The sequence below is a fragment of the Bidens hawaiensis genome, unplaced genomic scaffold (genome assembly GCF_021521415.1).
Source record: "Bidens hawaiensis isolate Kalapana, Puna unplaced genomic scaffold, B.hawaiensis_p1.1 tig00004497_1, whole genome shotgun sequence".
Lineage (NCBI taxonomy): Eukaryota > Viridiplantae > Streptophyta > Magnoliopsida > Asterales > Asteraceae > Bidens > Bidens hawaiensis.
Window position 1 is genome coordinate 238,939 of NW_027491272.1, and position 20,579 is coordinate 259,517.

The 20,579-nt window shown below is 38.7% G+C and overlaps 1 pseudogene; it reads left to right on the top strand.

Annotated features, from left to right (window-relative positions):
• Window positions 1-8,217: 8,217 nt before the first annotated feature.
• Window positions 8,218-8,318, top strand: LOC143626778 (small nucleolar RNA R71; annotated as a pseudogene).
• The last annotated feature ends 12,261 nt before the right edge of the window (window positions 8,319-20,579 follow it).

Here is a 20,579-nt window from a genome sequence, read left to right on the forward strand (position 1 = left end):
GGCCCAACCCCCAAAACCCGCACTCACACTCATCCAAGACAAGGCTTTTACCTAAGTGCCTCAATCACTTTTGCGTTTAAGCTAAGCTAAGGTCTCGAAGTGCATTTATGGCACAAGTTCTAACGAAGAATAACCATTCCGTCACCGCTCTTCGTTTTCCCAATACCCAAGTGACTATGGGCATGTTATGTGATTTGATAAACCGAAAGCATGCTAACCTTGCCTAGAATACTACTCGACCACATTTTTAACATAGCTAAGCAAACATGAATTTTGGGGGAATTATGACCATGAAAGGGGACCAAAACTTTGCCCCGCCAATCTTACCACTTTCCAGTGTTTTTCTTTCAATTGTTCTCTCTTTTTTTTTTTTTTTTTTAAATTTTTAAATTTAACGAAAAATTTCCCATCCCCACACTTGGGATACATTGTCCCCAATGTAAGGTTTTTAGGAAATAAAACACACAAAACACCACCAATTGTCATAACCATAACATTCTCCTCCCAACCCCCCAAATACACAAAACATAGCATAAAACACCTATATACACAAAATATACAAAACAAAGTGCACCTGGTATGATGAAGTCCAATCAGTAGTAGGGCGGTTGTGGCAGCCCGAAAATGGAGGTCATAAAGTCCGAAAATTCACCAAAGTTAAAAGCTCCACTTCCGCCGCTGCTGCCTTCTCCCGATGATGGTGGTGGTGGTGCCATCGACTACATTGGGTCCACCCATATGGAGTGATGGAATGGAGGCTCGGGGTATCGCACAGAGCCGTCGTATGGAGGCAAAGATGTGCAATCCACACTTGGTGGATCTGGAACGACCTCTTCATCTGCATGCCATTGTTCGTGCATTCTCCTATTTCGGTCATCCATATACCGCATGTTTGATTCGTGCTCCCGTGCATAGGCGTGAGCATGGTTCCACATCTCGTTACGGTCATGCCTCTCTTTCTCGGCTCGTTCATGATATGTCCCTATGAATGTTTGGTGGTCGAAAAGGGCTCCTGACCAATTATCGAAAGTGGAGGGCCGATGCCTCTCCACCACCTCATTTATCGAGCCCATGTGGGCCTAATTGTCTCCATATGACGCATATCCCAAAGAATAGTCCCAACCCCTTTGTTGGGATCCACTACCACCCGCATTCTCATCACCACCAACTAACTCCATGTCTTCATCGTCACTTCTTTCCTCCATTATTTCCTCCTGGTCTTCACCCGCTTCTTGTTCAACATCCTCCCTTAATACTCTCCATTTCTCATTATCATTCTTCAACTGCTGGTATCTTTTGCTCTTGGTATGTATCCAACCTGGCCCCAACACATCCAACTTGTGTTCCATAAATATTAACCCAATTGTGCCTGCTGGAATGGCGCTATGCAACTTCAGTATCGCTGTGATCAATCGGCAGTGAGGGATTAACTTTCTCTTGTTGCTCTCTCTACTCATCCATATGTTTAACATAGTAAGTAGCGAAAGGAAATTAGCTGCTTGCCGGTCATCAATGCGGCCAAAACAGGCATGTCACTGTTTCTTACCACTAAAATGACGCTCCGACGTGGCACCACATTGGATAGACATATTGTCATTAACAATTGAGCCTCAATCCTCAACTCTCTTCTTTTAAAATTCGATCCTGTACCTCTTCCCCCTTTCAACACGGACGATAATATATTATACCATTGCGGACTTTTGTCAGGATGGTCAAACAAATCTCTAAGTGACGGATAGACGTACGAATTGAATGGCTTGCTGTCGAACTGAGCAATTTGATTGAGTGTCTCAAAAGACATCTCCACCGTCGTTCCACCCACAGTACCGATTAACTTCATCTTCGAACCCTTCCTAAACGGTGGGCACCTCAAGGTAGATACGCACTCATCAATCTCCCTATCATATAACACCGTGCTTTCTCCATCGTAACACTGGAGAGCAGCTTCCCAACCTAATGCTTCGAATTTGTCGAACAAGCCAAATTCTTCAAACCCTGAGTCGGTCACATCCTTCTCACACATGAACCCTTCCAACCTTTCTCTTATGGTACTCATCTTATCATTGAACAACTCAGGTTGCCATTCTAAAGCATAACTCGATAATACCCCACCCTTCCAGTCGGGTTTTGGGATTTCTACTTGCACATGCTCTTGCTCCTCTCTCAACCGCTGTCGCTTAGCTTCCACAGCCCGACCAGTCGAAGATGTTGCCTTTCCTTTACCTTTATCCGAAGATCGTCCCATCTACACATAAAAACCACCAAAACAACCAAATCAATTCAATATGTTTCTCCCCACATTTGCTTGTTACCATAGTTGTGGATAATCAACTCATTATATACTTAACCTATATCACAAAACTTCAATAAACACTCAAATTTTCATTTTTTCAATGAAAAATCACCAATTTCAAGCATTTATCTCTTATCCACAACTATAATTTGTAACCATTATAACCAACAAGCAAGTGGGTTTACACAAATCAACACTACCTTAACAATTGTTACAATGTATTCAAAGAATTGATAATGAACATACCTTGATTTGATGTTTATGGTGATAAACAAGCACTTGTCACAGGCAAACAAGAAAACCCCAAAAATCTTTGAAATTTTCGGAATCCTAACCCTCACATTTGGGTTACAACTTACAAATGAAAGGGAATAAGGTTTGTATTGTTAATCCTCTCACAAATTCACTCACAAAGTGGTTAACATACTTAGGTTTTGGTGGTTAATTGGAAGAAGTGATGGTGAAATTAGGGTTTGAAAGATAGAGTATGAAGGTAGAGAAGATGGTTGGTGAAGTTTGTGGCTGAAATATGTTGTAAAAAAATAAAATTTCGTTTATGTCCTTAAAGCCCGTCAGACAGCAGCAGTAATCAGCGAACCATGGGCCACGTTGTGAACCGTGGTCCATGGTTGACCGTAGTCAACGACCCAGCCATGCCTGAACGTGGGCCACGGTTTAGACCGTGGTCCACGATGATGTTGTTCCAAAATTTCCAGAGTGCACCGTACCATGGTGACTTGCTGGACTGTGGGTTACGGTGACTGGACCGTGGGCCACGGTTGGAACCGTGGTCCACGGTGAACCTTTTTTTTTATTTTTTTTTACTAAGCGAAACAAAACTAAATATTATATAATGTTTAAACAAAATGAAAACTAAAATTACCCTACCCCCCCCCCCCCCATGAAAAACCCGAATTGTCCTCAACACGGTAGAGAAATTCCTATGAACTTCCCCGCATTTGGTTCGAACACACTCGCATGATAAAGGTAATTTTAAAAATAAATTTTTAACAAAAGCTATTTACACTATACAACATACCTGGGCCTTTCTTTTACGAAACGGGGCTATCCGGTGAGCTTAGAGGGAAACTCACCTTGTCTTTATCAATCATCTTCAAATCCTTACCTTCCAAATAAGGTTTGAGGCGATGTCCGTTCACAACTTGCTTAACTTGACTTTGCATGTCTTCAATCTCCACATCACCAAACCTCCTGACTCTTGTTATCACATACGGGCCCATCCATTTGCTTTTGAGCTTCCTGGGAAACAGTTTGAGTCTTGAATTATAAAGCCACACTTTTTGCCCAACCTCAAATGTTCGTTTCCTTATCTTGGAATCATGCACCCTCTTCAATTTCTCTTTGTAATTCGAAGCTCATTCATATGCCTCATCCCGGATTTCTTCCAATTCGTTCAACTTCAACTTCCTTAACTCGCCGGCTTCCTTGTATTCCAAATTAACATTCTTAATTGCCCATAATACCCTGTGAGCCAACTCCATTGGCAAATGACACCCCTTCCCATACACCAACCAATACGGAGTGGTACCAATCAGTGTCTTGTTTGTCGTACGGTAAGCCCACAATGCATCCTCCAACTTAATCAACCAATCTTTTCTATCAACCCACACCGTCTTCATTAAAATTTCTTTGATTTGTTGATTCGAAACTTCAACTTGGCCACTTGTTTGAGGGTGGTAAGGTGTTGCAATTCGGTGTTTCACACCATAACGTTTCAACAATTTTCCAAACGCAAAGTTCTTGAAATGCGACCCACCATCACTTATGATAACTCGGGGAATCCCGAACCTTGAGAAGATGTTGGATTGAACAAACTTGCACACCACGGAATGAGCATTAGTTCTTGTTGCAACTGCTTCAACCCACTTTGACACGTAATCAACTGCAACAAGAATGTGTAAGTACCTGCATGAGTTTGGAAACGGGCCCATGAAGTCTATGCCCCACACATAAAAAATGTCCACAACTAAGATGGGTTGTAAAGGCATTTCATTCCATTTCGATATACCCCCCATTAGTTGGAAATTTAAACAATGCCGAGCATACTCACTAGCATCCTTGAAAATTGTTAGCCAATAGAATCCACACATAAGTACCTTGTACCCCGTTTTAGAACCACTAAAATGGCCACCACATGCCGATGAATGGGCATGTTTCAAAATCTCTTGTACTTCATTCTCGGGTACACATCTTCTCACTACTTGGTCTGCTCCAATCTTGAAGAGATCCGGTTCATCCGAAATGTATTGCTTAACTTGAGTTGCGAATTGTTGCCTTCTCTTCTTTGACCAAAATTCCAGAATCACCCCATGGCCAAATAGTAAACGTAATGAGCATACCACGGTGCGGTTGAAACAACAAGCAACTGTTCATCAGAAAATTTCTCGTTTATTTCTTTTGGATCATCAACACCTTCAAGGATGATCCGCAACAAGTGACCCGCAACTACATTCTCACAACCCTTCTTGTCACGAATTTCAAGATCAAATTCTTGTAGCAACAATACCCAACGAATCAAATGAGGCTTTGCATCTTTCTTCTCCATCAAATAACGCACCGCACTATGATCCGAGTACACTACAACTTTACTTCCCCAAATATATGACCGAAACTTATCTAAGGCATACACCACCGCAAGAAACTCCTTTTCGGTGGTGTAATTAAATTGTGCATCGGATAAAGTTTTTCTTGCATAATAGATCACCACCGGCTTTTTGTTCACTCTTTGACCGAAAACCGCTCCCACCGTGCTATCACTAGCATCACACATAATCTCAAAGGTTTTGACCAATCTGGTGATTGTAGGATTGGTGCTTGTACTAACTTTTCCTTCAAACTGTCAAATGCTTGCAAACACTCATTAGTAAACTCAAAGGGGACATCCTTCAATAGAAGATTACATAAAGGTTTTGAAATTGCACTAAAACCTTTTATAAATCTCCTATAGAACCTGGCATGTCCCAAAAACGATCTCACCCCTTTGACATTTTTTGGGGGTGGAAAAGATGAAATTACTCTAATTTTTGCTTGATCAACTTCCATCCCCCTACTTAAAACCACATGACCCAACACAATACTTTCTTGTACCATGAAATGACTTTTCTCCCAACTTAACACCAAGTTTATCTCAACACAACGTTTTAAAACTTTTTCTAAATCATTGAGACAAGACTCAAAAGTTGAACCAAAAATAAAAAAGTTATCCATAAAAACCTCAAGTGAATCCTCGACCATGTCTGAAAATATGCTCATCATGCATCTTTGAAAAGTAGCCGGGGAATTACACAATCCAAATGGCATCCGTCTAAAAGCAAAAGTACCATATGGACAAGTAAAAGTGGTTTTGTGTTGGTCATCGATGAATGAATTGCAATTTGATTATAACCCGAATACCCATCCAAAAAACAATAATATTTTTGACCCGAAAGTTTTTCAATTATTTGATCAATGAATGGTAATGGAAAATGGTCTTTTGAGGTGGCGTTATTTAATTTTCTATAATCAATGCACACTCGCCACCCGGTTACCTGTCGGGTGGCGATTTGGTCACCTTTATCATCTTTTATTACCTGGATGTCGGCTTTCTTGGGCACTACCTATGTCGGGCTCACCCATGAGTTTTCTGAAATGGGATAAATAATCCCTGCATCCAGCCATTTGATTACCTCTTTCTTCACCACTTCCTGCAAATTCACTTTCAATCTCCTTTGAGTCTCCCTTGTTGGTTTAGCCTCCTCATTTGTAATTATTTTATGCATAACAATAGAAGGACTAATACCTTTTAAATCTGCAGGCGTCCATCCAATAGCGGCTTTATGTGCTTCCAACACCTTCACTAATGCTCGCTCTTGCTCTTGCTCCAAATTCGAAGCAATGATAGCTGGGAGGGTTTCATTCTCCCCTAAAAACACATACTTCAAATGACTCGGGAGCTCCTTCAACTCCACTTTTGGTGGACACTCCAAAGATGGTTTGGTATCCGAATTGATTTCCTTTGGCAAACTCTCCCATTGTTGTGTCCATGGTGGTCTTCCCTCTTGTAGAGCTAGCGCATTCTGTTTTTGTTCCTCCATCCGCAAAGCACAAACGTGTACCTGTTTAGAATCATCACAAAGACAAGCCTCTACACAATCCTCATCATATTCATGAGGATTGCAATGATTCACCACATCTGCCAAAAAACATTCTTCACCACTCAAAGAATTAGCAACATTAGTAAAAACATTTAAACGCATTTTTCGGTTGCCAAAAACCATGTCAACGGTACCATATCTACAATCAATGATTGCATGGGCCCGTGTTCAAAAATGGTCAACCCAAGATAACATTTTGTTGTTGACTTGAGTCACCTGATGAATAATCCAATACGAAAAAATCCACAGGATAATAAAAATCCTCTACCTTCACAATTACATCCCGTACGATTCTACGTGGATGTTTATGAGATAAATCGGCCAATACAACCGTGGTCTCCACACGTTTCAAAAGACCAAAGTCGTATTGGTCATATAAACCCCCTGAAGAATACTCACTCCGGCCCCAAGATCCAATAACGCCCTAGACATTTGAAAATCACCCACTTGAATGTTAATTAAGGGTGTTTCCGGATCTTGAATCTTAGGAGGGAGGTCTCCTTTTAAAACCGCACTTACTCGCTCGGTTAAATCTACCCGTTTAGGCACTTTTTGTTGCCTCTTTTGAGTGCCTAATTCTTTTAAAAAATTTGCATAAGCGGGTACTTGTTTTATTGCTTCAAGTAAGGGAATATTGACTTTAACCTGTTTGAATACCTCCCACATCTCCTCCTTTGAGGACCCCATTTTAAAATCACGTTTTTCTTACCCGGATCGATCAAAGCTGAATCTTTGTTTGAAAACATGGAATTGGAACCTCTCCCACTTCCTTGCTTTTATCATTTAAAAGTTCATTTTGACCCGAATCTTTGTTTGAAAACTTGGATGGTTTATGGGGTTGAATGGGTGAAGCTTGTTCATCTTCACTTTCTACCCCCTTCACATCCTCTACCACACCTTCAACTGATTCCGGTGTGGTATTGATTTTAAATTCCTTACCACTTCTAAAAACACTTACCTGATTAATTGGTACATTGTGAGAAGTAGTGTGAGTAGGGTTCTCTTTGGTGTCACTCGGGAGTTGACCATTATTCTTCTTCAAGTTAGATACCTCGGTTGCAAGTTGGCCCATTTGAGTTGTCAATGATTGAATGGCCTTGTCACGAATTTCATCCTTTTGTACACGAGCTTCATCCAACTGATTCCTCTTTTGCATCTCTTGCTGCATCATCTTAAGCATGTCCATCACTTCATTCCCACTTGATGAACTTTGGCCCGAAGACACACCTTGATTACCACCCGTTCCTTGAAATTGATTTTGATTACCTTGGTTGAAGTATTGTTGAGGAGGGATAAAGGTGGTTTGAGAAGTCCCTTGGAAATTCGGATTGAGTTGAGTTGCTTGATTTCCATAATGGAAATTCGGATGATTTCTCAACTCAAAGTGGTAAGTGTTTGAGTTCATGTTGAAATTTCGATTACCACTCCCTTGACCTTGAAGTGCATTCACCTCTTCAACTTGTGCTTGACCTATCGTACACACATCAGCCCCATGACCCAACTCATTACAATTGGTACAAACATCAATTCTTTGATTAGTAGTTTGTACCCCCACATCTTCCACGGCATGAACTTGCGGTCTTCCAATTGCCGGTTTTCCTCTTCTTGCTGTTTGAGCCTTTTTTTGATGTGACCGACATTTGTTCCAAGAATGCCCAATCAACTTGTTCATAATTGGTACCGAAAGTACCATTTGTGATTGACATCAAATCCCGTTTATCTTCCGCATTCATCCCATCATGAAAAGCATTCAACAACTCCCAAAGAGCTATACCATGATGAGGACAATTCTTGATCATCATGTTGAACCTCTCGAATGCTTCATGAAACATTTCACCAGATTGTTGTTGTAAAGACCTCTAACATTGTCTCGCGTCATTAGTCTTTTGGGCCGTGTAAAACTCTTTCAAAAACCTTTGTTGCATTTCAGCCCAAGTGTAAATCGATGCGGATGGCAATGTGTAAAACCATCTCTTCATCTTATCCTCCAACGAAAATTGAAATAAAACCAATTTCACCTAATTCGGTGTAAAACCTTGACCCCCAATCGTGTTGCAAATAGAGTCATATGCCTCCAAATGAAAATAGGGTTCTTCTGTTGCAAGACCCTTGGTAAACTTTGGAGTGCATTAGTTCTCACCTCAAACGTTCTTCCATTTTGGTTTTGAGGAATAACCACCAGAGATGGGTAGTTGGTGATGACCGGTCGAAAATGAACTGCAATTCCCCTAACCATTTGCCTTCCATGTCTTCTTGGTACCCCCAATGTTACTCTTGGTTGGCCCATTTTTCGGTAAACAGGCCTTTGTTGCATATTTTGTTGAACTTGCGGTTGGGAATTTGGTTGTTGAAATTGCGGTTGTTATGGAACTTTTTATAATGGTTGTGGTTGTTGTATTTGATTGACATGTGATCCACCCTGTTGTTGCACTTGTTGTTACGGTTGAAAGTCGGATCCATACCCAAACTTCCTTTGAATTCTCAACTGATTCCCATCAACCCCACTTGCATATCCTTCTTCGAAATCTTCATATCCTTCATTGCCAGCACCATACCGTGGCCCACCAAACAAATGCGGGCCCGATCTTTGACCCGGTGAAGTATGAATTATAGGTGGGTCTTGGGTAAATGTGTATGGTTGTTGATAACGTGGATCTTGTTGAGACTGGAAAGATGATTGTTGTGGTGAGTTTGATGATTGTCCTTGAATAGGCATGAAATTTGCCAAGGGTGGGAGGTTAACTGGTGGCTGAAAGCTAAACGCAGCTGAAGTCGGTTCACTTGTGGAATTGGTGGTGGTAATGGGTACAGTAGATGGTGGGTTTGTAATTAATGGGTGGTGACATTGGCGGTATGGTTTGTTCTAAAACCATGATTGTTGTGTCAGTTGTTTGACTTTTTGTGCTTGGCGACCCAACCTTGTTTTCCCTATGTAGAATCCGGTCCTGACAAAAGGTTCTCTCGATTTCAGGATCAAACGCTAACGGTGATGAAGACAGAGAGCGTCTTGTATGCATATACCTGTAAGTACCTCCATACTAGCACAACCCGCGTAAAACTGACAATAAAAATTTAAATAACAACTACAAAAATAACACACGTTTCGCACTACTTCCCGGCAACGGCGCCAAAATTTGACACGAGGTCGAAGACTCGCGCAAAAATAAACCAATTACAACTAAATAGATAGCGGTAAATGGGTATCGAACACGAGGAGTTTGTGAAAAATGTGTTAACAAGTAGCTTTAACAGAAAATAGAATTAAACTAAAATTGTATAAAAGTAAATTCAGATTTGATTGTTTGATTTTTAGAATAACTAAAATAAAATAAAACACTTGCAAAACAACTACTGAGATGTGTAAACAAATTAAACAAAAGCGATCATCTTAGATTTCAGGTTTAAATCAACACTAATGTTCATGCTTACTAGAAAGAACCACCTAGACATAGTTCATGTTTGTTTACTTGTTTGTGATAAAAGGGAACTAAGTACTTGGATTAACAAAATGCAAGGTTGTTACCCGATAATCAATTGACTAATGTTTAACCCTAATTCTTCCCGTGATATCTCAATTGCCAATGACATCAAGAACGTATGGTTTAAATCATGATCAAACACAAGCAACAATTTACAAATAATTAATCATACACCATAACAACTCACAAACATTGCAAAGTCATTATTCTAGAAATCAAAACTTAACATTGTGTATCAATTAAACCCTACATCCAAGATGATCACCAAGAGGAATTAGCCACTCATGGTTTGAGAAATCATCATAATATCAATTGTATGCAACATCAAATGAATTAAAATGCACCAAACAATGATTACCAATCACCAAATATTGTTCTTCACTCCCAGAAATCGTCCTCTAATGTTTCTTGATGAAAAGATAATGAAAAGGTTAGCCCAAAACGGTCAATTAAAGTCTAGGACTCTTGCTGTTACGACATGGACCGTGGTCCACTGTCTGGATCGTGGGCCACGGTTCTCATTCAACCCACGGTACGGTGGGTTCTGCCAGATTTGCTTCAGGTGGACCGTGGTCCACGGTCTGCATCGTGGGCCACGGTGGAGCTGGTTCAAATTTTTTTGTTTTCTTCTTAATTTTCTCGTTCTAGCTTCGTTTTCTTCACCGTCTTCACCTATGATCTTGTTGTTTCGTCCTTTACCTCTTTAAACCTACAATCACATGACATAGTGTAGTAATCCAAGTCCTTGAAATTAAACATAAACGCACATGATTTAACTGAAATTACTACACGTAAGGGTGGCTCTATGATCCACCCGTCAGTGATCTCCCCCACACATGTTACATTTGACCTTTGCTTTGGCCAGCTTAGACTGAAGCTATTCAAATTTCTTCGAGAGGGCTTCGAATTGTGGAGAGATAAAGGTACTATTGACGACATGGTGTATGCCTGTTTGTGACGGGGTTGATTTTGGTGGATTATAGGCAAAGCTTTTCTTGGCAGCTTTTTCTAGGATCTCGAAGTTCTGAGGTCTCCACCAGAGACTTGATCGATTACTTGTTTGTTTTGACTAGTTTGAGCGTCAAAGAAAGTTTGAACTCAAGGAAACTTTTTCAATACATGGTGCAGACATCGTCGAAGAAGGCTCTTGTATCTCTCCCATGTTGCATGTAGTGGCTCGTCTTCATCGGTCCGGAATTCGGTGATTCTAGCGCGATACTTGGTAGTTTTTTCAGTTGGAAAGTATTTTAGAAGGAATTGCTTTAACATCAGATTACAGTTGCTAATGGCACCGGATAGTAAGAATTCAAGCCATTCCAAGGCTTGGCCTCGAAGAGAAATTGGTAATAGTTTAAGTCTCTCTTGATCTTTGGATCAATTTTTGATTTTGAAAGTTCCACATATTCAAAGACATCGGGAAATATAAGATAAAGGATCTTCATCGAGAAGTCCATGAAAGTGTCGGCTTGCCATATTGGATCATGTTTAGCTCGTTGTCTAGTTCCGCCATCATAGGTTCCTCTTGCTTTTCCTAGGTTACTGTATCTCATTCCTGTTCATCCTTAACTCCTTTGGTTGCTTTTCGTGCCCGAGAGTGTGCTCTTTGGTGAAAGTGGCGTTCGGATTTGAAAAGTGGTGAAACGAGTTCGGGAGTAGATGTAATGACCTATCTAAAACTTATGCTAAAATAAGCAACTTATAAAACTAGAAAGATGAAAATAAAAAATAAAGAGGATAAAAAATAAATTTTGTTCTTTTTCGTAAATTTATAAATATATACAATATAACCAAGGTTTAATAAATACTCGTATTGTTTGTAAAATTCACAGTGTGTCCCTGGCTATGACGCCAGAAATTTGATGGGCGTTTGTGTGGTGATAGTATATATGAAAAAGCTTGTTAAGCTTTTCAAAAGGTTGTTTCACACAATTGTAACGCCCGCTAATTCCGGTTTCAAGAATTAAAGCTTGTAGAGTATGTATAACTCTCGGGATTTATCCGACGTATCTCGGAAGCCTTTGTGTCATCTCGATACATTAAACCATTTAACTTTTCTTCCATAATGCCTTATGTTTCAAATTGGAGGGACTTGCATGTAACTTTTATTTTATATCATAAAACAAAAGGTTAACCCTAACCCTAACCTCAGCTGCGATCGGCCGAAGAACAGCCCCCCCTTCTTTGCTTCGACTTTTTGAGTGATTCCAAGGCACTTAGAAGTAGTTCAAGGTATGTACTACAATCCCCAACACTCTTTTCGTTCACCCCTAATCGTTTTGATGCTCAATTTGGTCGATTCTTTTCGTTGGACAGATTTCGGCCAAGGTGCAATTGACCCGCTTCCCATGGATAAAAATTAGAGTTTCTGGTGTAGAAAGATTCCCAGGTATGGAATTTACATCATATTAAAATTTCGTGGCCATTGGAGGTGTTTAGGTCGGTCAATCAATTTTAGTTCGAAAACTAGGGTTTATCGGGTGTAGAATCGTCAATTGTTGAGTTTGATGCGTTAATCGATTAAATGACCAACCAAATCAGTTTGTACAATCCTAGGGGGGTTTAAGGGCTGTGGGAAAATTAATTTTTTGGAACTCGGGGCTGTTTAGGTTGGTGATTAGTTAATCGAGTCGGTTGTGCGCAAATTGTCGTTTAAACGTTAAAGTGAGTGATGTAAAAAGGAACCGCCACCCATATCGACTCGTGTGGTATGTTTATGATAAATGGGTAGGTTATGATGGGAATTTGGTCCATTTGGGGCTGATTTGCTTGAAAATTGATTTAAGAACTTATTTTCGCGCGTATTCGACTCGATTGGCTTGCAAGCGGGTAAATTGTACATCATGGTTAACCCCGATCATGATGGTAGGGTGGGTTCGGTTAATTGAAAGGTTTTAGAGGCTGAGGTAAAGTAATTGGGTATGGGTTGGGCCTCGGGCCAAAGTGTTGGGCTTGAATGGCCCATTAGGCAAGTGTGTTCTTACGGTCTAGTTTAGTGACGCGTTGTGTACAATTTACAGGCCCTTACTTGTGAGTGTGCACTTAGGGATTTCCTAGTTTGTTACAACGGAAGCACATTCAATTTGCAGCGGGAACTAAAACTTTTACATAACAACTTCTTTCTCTTACTAATCTTCAATATGGATAGCCTCGTACGCACCTCAAGCTCGCCACATCATCTATAATATCTGCATGCATACTAAAAGTCAGCTACACACTGAGTAAGTTCTAATGTTTCTTTGTTTTCATAAAATATAGTTTATAAATAAATTGCATCTTTCAAGCATTCATACACAACATAACATTTCTCATTCATTATTTACTTGTATTATGATTGTCCATCCATCATTTCCTAGCTATGTTCATACACGTTTGCTCGTAACCGAGCATCTTATTCTTGCTCATAACCGAGCCATCTATTCTTTCTCATAACCGAGCCTCCTATTCTTGCTCATATAATCAAGCCTCTTATTCTTGCTTATAATCAATCCTTCTATTCTTGCTCATAACTGAGCCATCTTTCCTTGCTCACAACCGAGCCATATAAAGTTAAAGGGATTTGCCATCCTAACTTATTGTGCATGCTTGAGGTCCGAAGGCTCTACACATGAACACGTACCCATTATTCTATGCATAATATTCATACACATTTACATTCATAAAAACATTCTGCACAAGTATTAGTAGGGCTTGCTCCTTAACTCTTTTTGTTCTATCAACTAACATTCCAGTATTTATATTAATAAATTAATATATAAACACGTTCTTACAAGATGTACATCATTAATATAAATTACGTACATTAATTCTTTCACATACGAGTATGCATACAGCCCCAAAAATGTTTAAGGGAAAAGGGGGGCTAGAACTTACCTAGATTCTATTAAGCTCACCTTGAATAGTCCATCTCCTTAACTGTTTGTCATATATATATATTTGTCAATTAAACGTGTAAGCTAGATTCGTTTGTTTAGTTCAACGGATATAACGGGGTTTCATTATTTAACAACGGCCTTTATTAAATTTCTTCTTGTTCCTTACATTTGACGTCTGAATTCTTCCATTATTCTATTTATTTCTTTCATTCATTATATGTATGTTTCTTTTAGTTAATATATATGTATACATACAGTTCTTTTCTTTACCGGCTAACTAGTCTTTTAAAAAGTTAAAGGGACTTAACGGAGTTGACGCTTGGCTTTATTTGTTGGATTAGCTTTGGGTTAAGTAGGACATAGGCCTAATCAACTCATGGGCTTGGCTAGATTCTAACTTCCATCCCCCAGGACATGTACCTCACATTCCATCCCCCAGCTTACTACCACCTCATTATGCTTTTATTATCATGTTGCCGTTACTAGTTCACACCATTATTAAATAAAATTCAAATGTTGCATGTGAGATTCGAGTTAGGGACCTCTCACTCCCTAAACCATGCCTTAACCACCGAGCTGTCAGATCCTTTTGCCTATTGCGTCCCTACATGTCTTTAATAAACCTAGGTTCTGGTTATTCCTATTTCCCATTTGCCTGTTTACCTTTATTATCGTGATTATTATTGTTATTATTATACACGACTGCTGCTTTTTCGTGTATTATTATTATTATTATTATTATTATTATTATTATTTTCCTCATCTAAATATACGTGTTTCCATTTTACGAGTTAAACAAACCCGACTCATATACTTTACATTTTAACGCCAAGTTTATATTTTTGTTAACCCTTAGACCGCGATATAAGGTTGTACCACATTTTCATGGAGATCTAAAATTAAAAGAACGATCTTTAGGATAACACGTACCTTAAACGAACCGGATTGAGCTTGTTCTTGAACCGGATAGATCTTTAACATATAGCGTTAGTCTTGTCGTATGAAGATCGTAAAATGAGCTTCAAATGTTGCCCTTGAATCCAAAATGGGAGAAACAATGGGTGAGGAGTGCGTGTGTGTTCTTGAGTGAGTGTTTGGCAAATATGGAAAGGTATAGAGTTACGAGATCTAGGTTTTAGGCAGGGGTTTAAGGTATATAAATACCTCAAGCCCATGAACCATAGGCCCAAAACACTCGTTAGTCCATACTTTAAATTCTATGCCCACCCTTTATTAGCTAATTATTTACTCAAAAGTAAATAATTATTCTCTAACATAAAATAATAATAAAAATATTATTATTATTATTATTATTAATTATAATTTATGGATGTTACAAAATGCCAATTAAGACTGGTTAAGTTGGAAGGAATTAACCTTGAGTTACCAAGTATTAACCCACAAAACTCTTGGGTAATTATAAAACTCATGTAATATCCATCCAAGAGTTGTTTAAAATAGGTTATGTAGCACACTCACTTGACAAGTAATTTACCGATTTTAATGGAAGAACCTCAACAACCCGTTTTCACAACATTGTCAATATTGCCATTTTAAGATGATCAATTACTACTATACTTAATTTGGTTCATGTTCATCCTAGGATTTAGGTTTTTTTCTCAACTAAGCCCTTACAAGAATGGCAGTTCGCCGACTTATCATCAAGCTTGGTACTTGGTGTCTCTTTTAAAGTTTATTATCTAAGGCCTCACAAGAGTGGCAGTTCCCTGACTTATCATCAAGCTCGGCACTTGGGATATCTTTCAAGAGTATTTTGACATTACATATCAAGTGATAATTATAACATAACTTTTACTTATTGTAAACAGATCACGTGTTTAACCACTATTGTTAAACTTCTATTAAGATTCATTATATACGAAGATGATACTATAAAAGTTTAGCCGATAATAAGCATAATGTTATACATCAAAGTAAAAGATACAAACATGATCAATTAGAACATTCTAACCAATTTGGATGACCAAAGGGTGGATGGAGAGCTTAATCTTCTTGATCTCCAAAGGGTGGATGGATGGGATAATTTCCTTATTAATGGTGGTGAAAGGTGATGGTTGAAGTGGATTTACTACTCTTCAAGGTGTGTTGAATGTGGTGGATGAACATTCAATTTATAGGCTGATCTGGTGACTCAACGCGGCTCGTTTTGAGCTTGGCACGTGTAACATTTCAGATCTTTTGTATTCGTATTTTTTTACTTGATTCGTGAATGTAATTTGGATCTTTGGTATCAATAAAATCGTGCATTTATTAGTATTTAATTTCGTTTAACTTAGTTTTAGATTTCATAACTTTCAATCATGCCAAATAGTTATTAGAAACTCTTAAAATCGCTTAAAAACGCTTAAAAATGAATTTACAGAAGTTCAGGGACTAACAATAGCATTTTCTGAAATCTAGGAACTTTCTCGCTAGATAATGGAATTTCTCGCAAGATAACGTGAGATATCGCAAAATCTCTTCTGCAGCTTGTTTTTCAACTAGTTATTCGTTTTTTATTGCATAATCCTTCCTAAACGACCCTAAATCACTAAAATTAAGGTCCAAGTTAATTAATATACTATTGCATCATGTCTAAGTTCGTTTTCCTGATGAACACACCGAAATCTTGGAGTAATTTGACCCGATTTCCTCATCAATATGTTATTCTCTTTCTTAATCGAGTTGATTTTCAAATTAATAATTATTACCTCTTTATTCTTAATCTAAATACATTCTCAAACCCAAAATCATAATTGCAACATCAGCCTCGATAGTCCTCAAGCCTATTCCTTTGATATTTTTGGTTTTTTTCGTCAAGTTTCATCTTCCGGTTTGACTTTAGTATTCAAGAGACATTTGACCACGAATTTCTCCTAGTCCTAATCAATTTCAGGGTAAGTTTTCTTCTAAGTGTTTATTGGTTTTTATCTTATAACAAAAGCACTCAAGAAATTTCTCAGATTGAGGGAGTTTCGATGATCAATTTGATCCTGACAGGTTTAAGAGCATAATAGTCGAATCCTTCAAATATTCAATTACTCAACCTTCTCGTCAAAATTAGCGTTCGGCCCAAAATACTTTTTTGTTCCACATTTAATTTTGAGTGCACTTGTCAGAGCACGACTCCTGAATCAAAGTTTAGATTATGAACAGTACTAGCTCGCTTAAGTATTTAAAATCTCATAATTTAAGTTTTACATCTCCGCTTAACCTGATTCCAATTGCAATATTCTTGGTTTTATTTCTAGTTTATTGTCTCTAAGTTTCAGGTTCATTTGGATCAAATCAGTTAGCGTGCTAAAAGTTCGGTTTCACATTTTATTCTTCTTATCATTCAAAAATCGCCTAGTTAATGAGGTGAGAGACCATTCCCCTTGACTTTTACTGTTTTCAAATGATTTTGGGGACTTATGCGTATTTATTCATATTTTATATATTATATATACCCAACTAGCAAACTTGAATATACTTATCTATATTAATCATCTACACGCACACACAAACTCCGAGGCCATGCCTCATTCTAAAAAAGATTTTTATTTTTATTTAGTAGATTGTTTTATTTTTATTCATAATCTTAATTTTTAAACAAATTTGTTCATTGCCTGGATATCTCCAATTATTCGCATTATTTTAAATTCTGACTCATCATTAATTTATGATAAATTACTAGCACAATTTATTTGAATTTCATTCCTCCATTAATTTACTCATGAATTCGCATAACTTACCCTTCATCTTATGACATTTTATCTTTGGTCATCCCAAAATGTCTTCGCTAAGAAACCACCATCGTACTTAACGTCGCTCATCTGGTTTCATGGTCCTCGTTTGGCTGCAATAATCACCAAAGAATTTGCCGCTTCTATGCTTACTATTGTGACTCAAATCCAAAGTCTTAGTTCCCATGGTTCTGCTACATCTGCTGCCCACTTCAAGAATTTCACTAGCGCTGAACCACCCCAGTACTTTGGGGAGGAGAATGCCACTAAATTCCTCCAGTGGTTTGCGGAAATAGAGAGCGTATTCATTCATTGCGAATTCCCGGACGACAAACGGACTAAGTTCGCCTCGAGCGTCTTCAACGAACAGGCTCTCACTTGGTGGAACTCTTTTAAAACCGTTGAAGGAACCGAGTTTGCTATGGCCATGCCTTGGGATGAACTAAAGGAAGCTATGAAGAAAGAGTTTTTCCCTGAACATGAAATACAAAGGCTTAAGACCGAGTTTTGGGAACTCAAGCAAATTGGGGTGATAAATCTAGCTATTCAAACCGTTTCAAGGAGTTCAGCCTGCTAATACCCCATCACATAATGCCTGTGTCTCGGGGTATTCGGATATATATCTGTGGGTTACCAATGATCTTCTGTGATGTTGTGCTTATTCGCAAACCTCTCTCTATCGGTAAAGTGATTACCCTTGCTGCTGCCCTTTCAGTTCACCATGTTAGGGATGGGACCCTGACCTAAGAAGATTCCAAACCTACCCCAGATAAAACTAAAGCCGAGTCCTCAATCAATCTAAGGCCGAACCCAAATCGGCTCAAAAAAACAACTTTCACTGCTACCACAAAAACAACAACGGCAACAGCAACAACAACAACAAACGTAAGTCCATCCACCAAAACTATGCCGTTAACCAATCCAACCATCAACCTCAACAAAACCACAATGCCCCAATCAAGAGACCGAACACCGGGCCCCACCCGTTATGCTCCAAGTCTAACCGTTATCATCCAGCCCAATCCCCATGTCGTCATTGCACCCGATGCAATCGGTACGTCACCTTGCTAACACTTGCCTTATGTCGCCTTGCGTGAATACCACCCAACAACGGTCTGTGTCGCGTATTCCTAGACCCACTACTACATATTATTCTCAACTCGGTGCACTTACCATCCGTGCTTACTATAACTGTGGAGACCCTAACCATCTCCGTAACATGTGCCCTCAACTTACCCATGCCCATCAAGTCCAAGTTATGCTTGTACCCTACTTTGCCGCTCACTCTCACCAAGCTCAAGTTTACCCGCGCCTTACTACATTCCTTAAGTTCCTCAGCTCATCGCCATCCAAGCTCCTTCACCGAATCAAGTTGCTCAAGCATCCCATAGTGCTAATGGACATGCTCTTATGATGAATATTAAGCAAGTTCAGAACTCCAATTATGTGGTGAATGGTAAGTTCCTTATTAATGATCATTTTTCTTCAGTGTTGTTTGATACTGGTGCCGGTAAGAGTTTTATATCCTTGGATTTTGCGTATATTATTGATAAGCCTTGGTATAAGTTATCTAAGCCCTTTTTTAGTAGAAATAGAAAATGGGAACTCTGTTATTATTGATCCGGTTGTTTAGAATTGTGTCATAAATCTTAATAAAGTAAAGTTCCATATCGATCTTATATGCAAATGGGTAGTTTCAACATCATTGTTGGATTGGATTGGCTCTCCTTAAATTGTGCTGAAGTTGTATGCTTCAAGAAATTTCTTCGTATGCCTCTCAAAGATGGTCATATTCTTAAAGTTTTCGGTAATACGCCAACTTCTAAGCTTAATCTCATGTCGTGTTTTAAAGCTCAACGTTACCTATGTAAGTAGTGCGTTGCTTTCTTAGCTCTTGTGGTGGAAAAGGATTGTGATAAGAAGAAGATTCTAGATATCCCAGTTGTGCATTATTTTCTTGACATCTTTCCTGATGATGTTTCTGGCTTCCTCTTATTCGTCAAGTCGAATTTTGTATTGATCTTGTACTAGGAGAAAATCCCGTAGCCAGGGAAACCTATCGTCTTGCACCTTCCTAAATGCAAGAACTTTCGAATCAATTACAAGAACTCTCAGACAAGGGGTTCATTCTCCCAAGTTCTTCTCCTTGGGGTGTACCGGTACTGTTTGTGAAGAAGAAAGATGGCTTGTTCCGCATGTGCATTGATTATCACGAACTCAACAAACTCACCGTCAAGAACAGTTATCCGCTTCCTCACATCGATGAACTTTCGATTAACTTCAAGGAGCCACATGCTTCTTGAAGATCAATCTCCATTCGGATTATTATCAACTTTGCATTAATGAAAATGACATCCCTAAGACCGTGGTTTTCATGGATCTCATGAACCGTTTGTGTAAACCCCACTTGGATAAATTCGTAGTTTTTTTCATCGATGATATCTTGATTTACTCTAAAACCGAAAGTGATCATAAATAGCAGTTGTAAGCCAAGTTTTTAAAACACGAGTTTTGGCTTAAAGAAGTCAATTATTGGGTTATATTGTCAACGACTAAGGTATCTATGTCAATCCCGAAAATATTGAACTCATCAAGAATTGGAAAAAACTGACTTCACCCACTGAAGTTCGTTCTTTTCATGGTTTAACAGGATATTACCCTCGTTTTGTTCGGAATTTTTCAAAGATTGCGTTGCCCCTCACCACTTTAACACACAAGGGCAAACAAGGGCTGTTTAAAACCAAATATCCAAAGTTTCAGACTTCACTATCCGAATCATAATCTGAAATTTTGGATATCCGATCGGATAGTGAAACGGATATCCGAAAATATGAAAAAAAAACAAAAAAAAAACAAACAAAACAAAACTTGTTATAATATTATAATCCATACATCACCAGATTATCTCAAAAATATTCTTTCAAATACAACAAACAAAACACAAAATAACCAAATCCATCTTGAGAATTCAAATCAATCTTCTAAATCATCACAACGCATTGTTCTAAAAAAAAATTTTGGGAATTCAAATCAATTTTCCAAATCATTAGTCCATA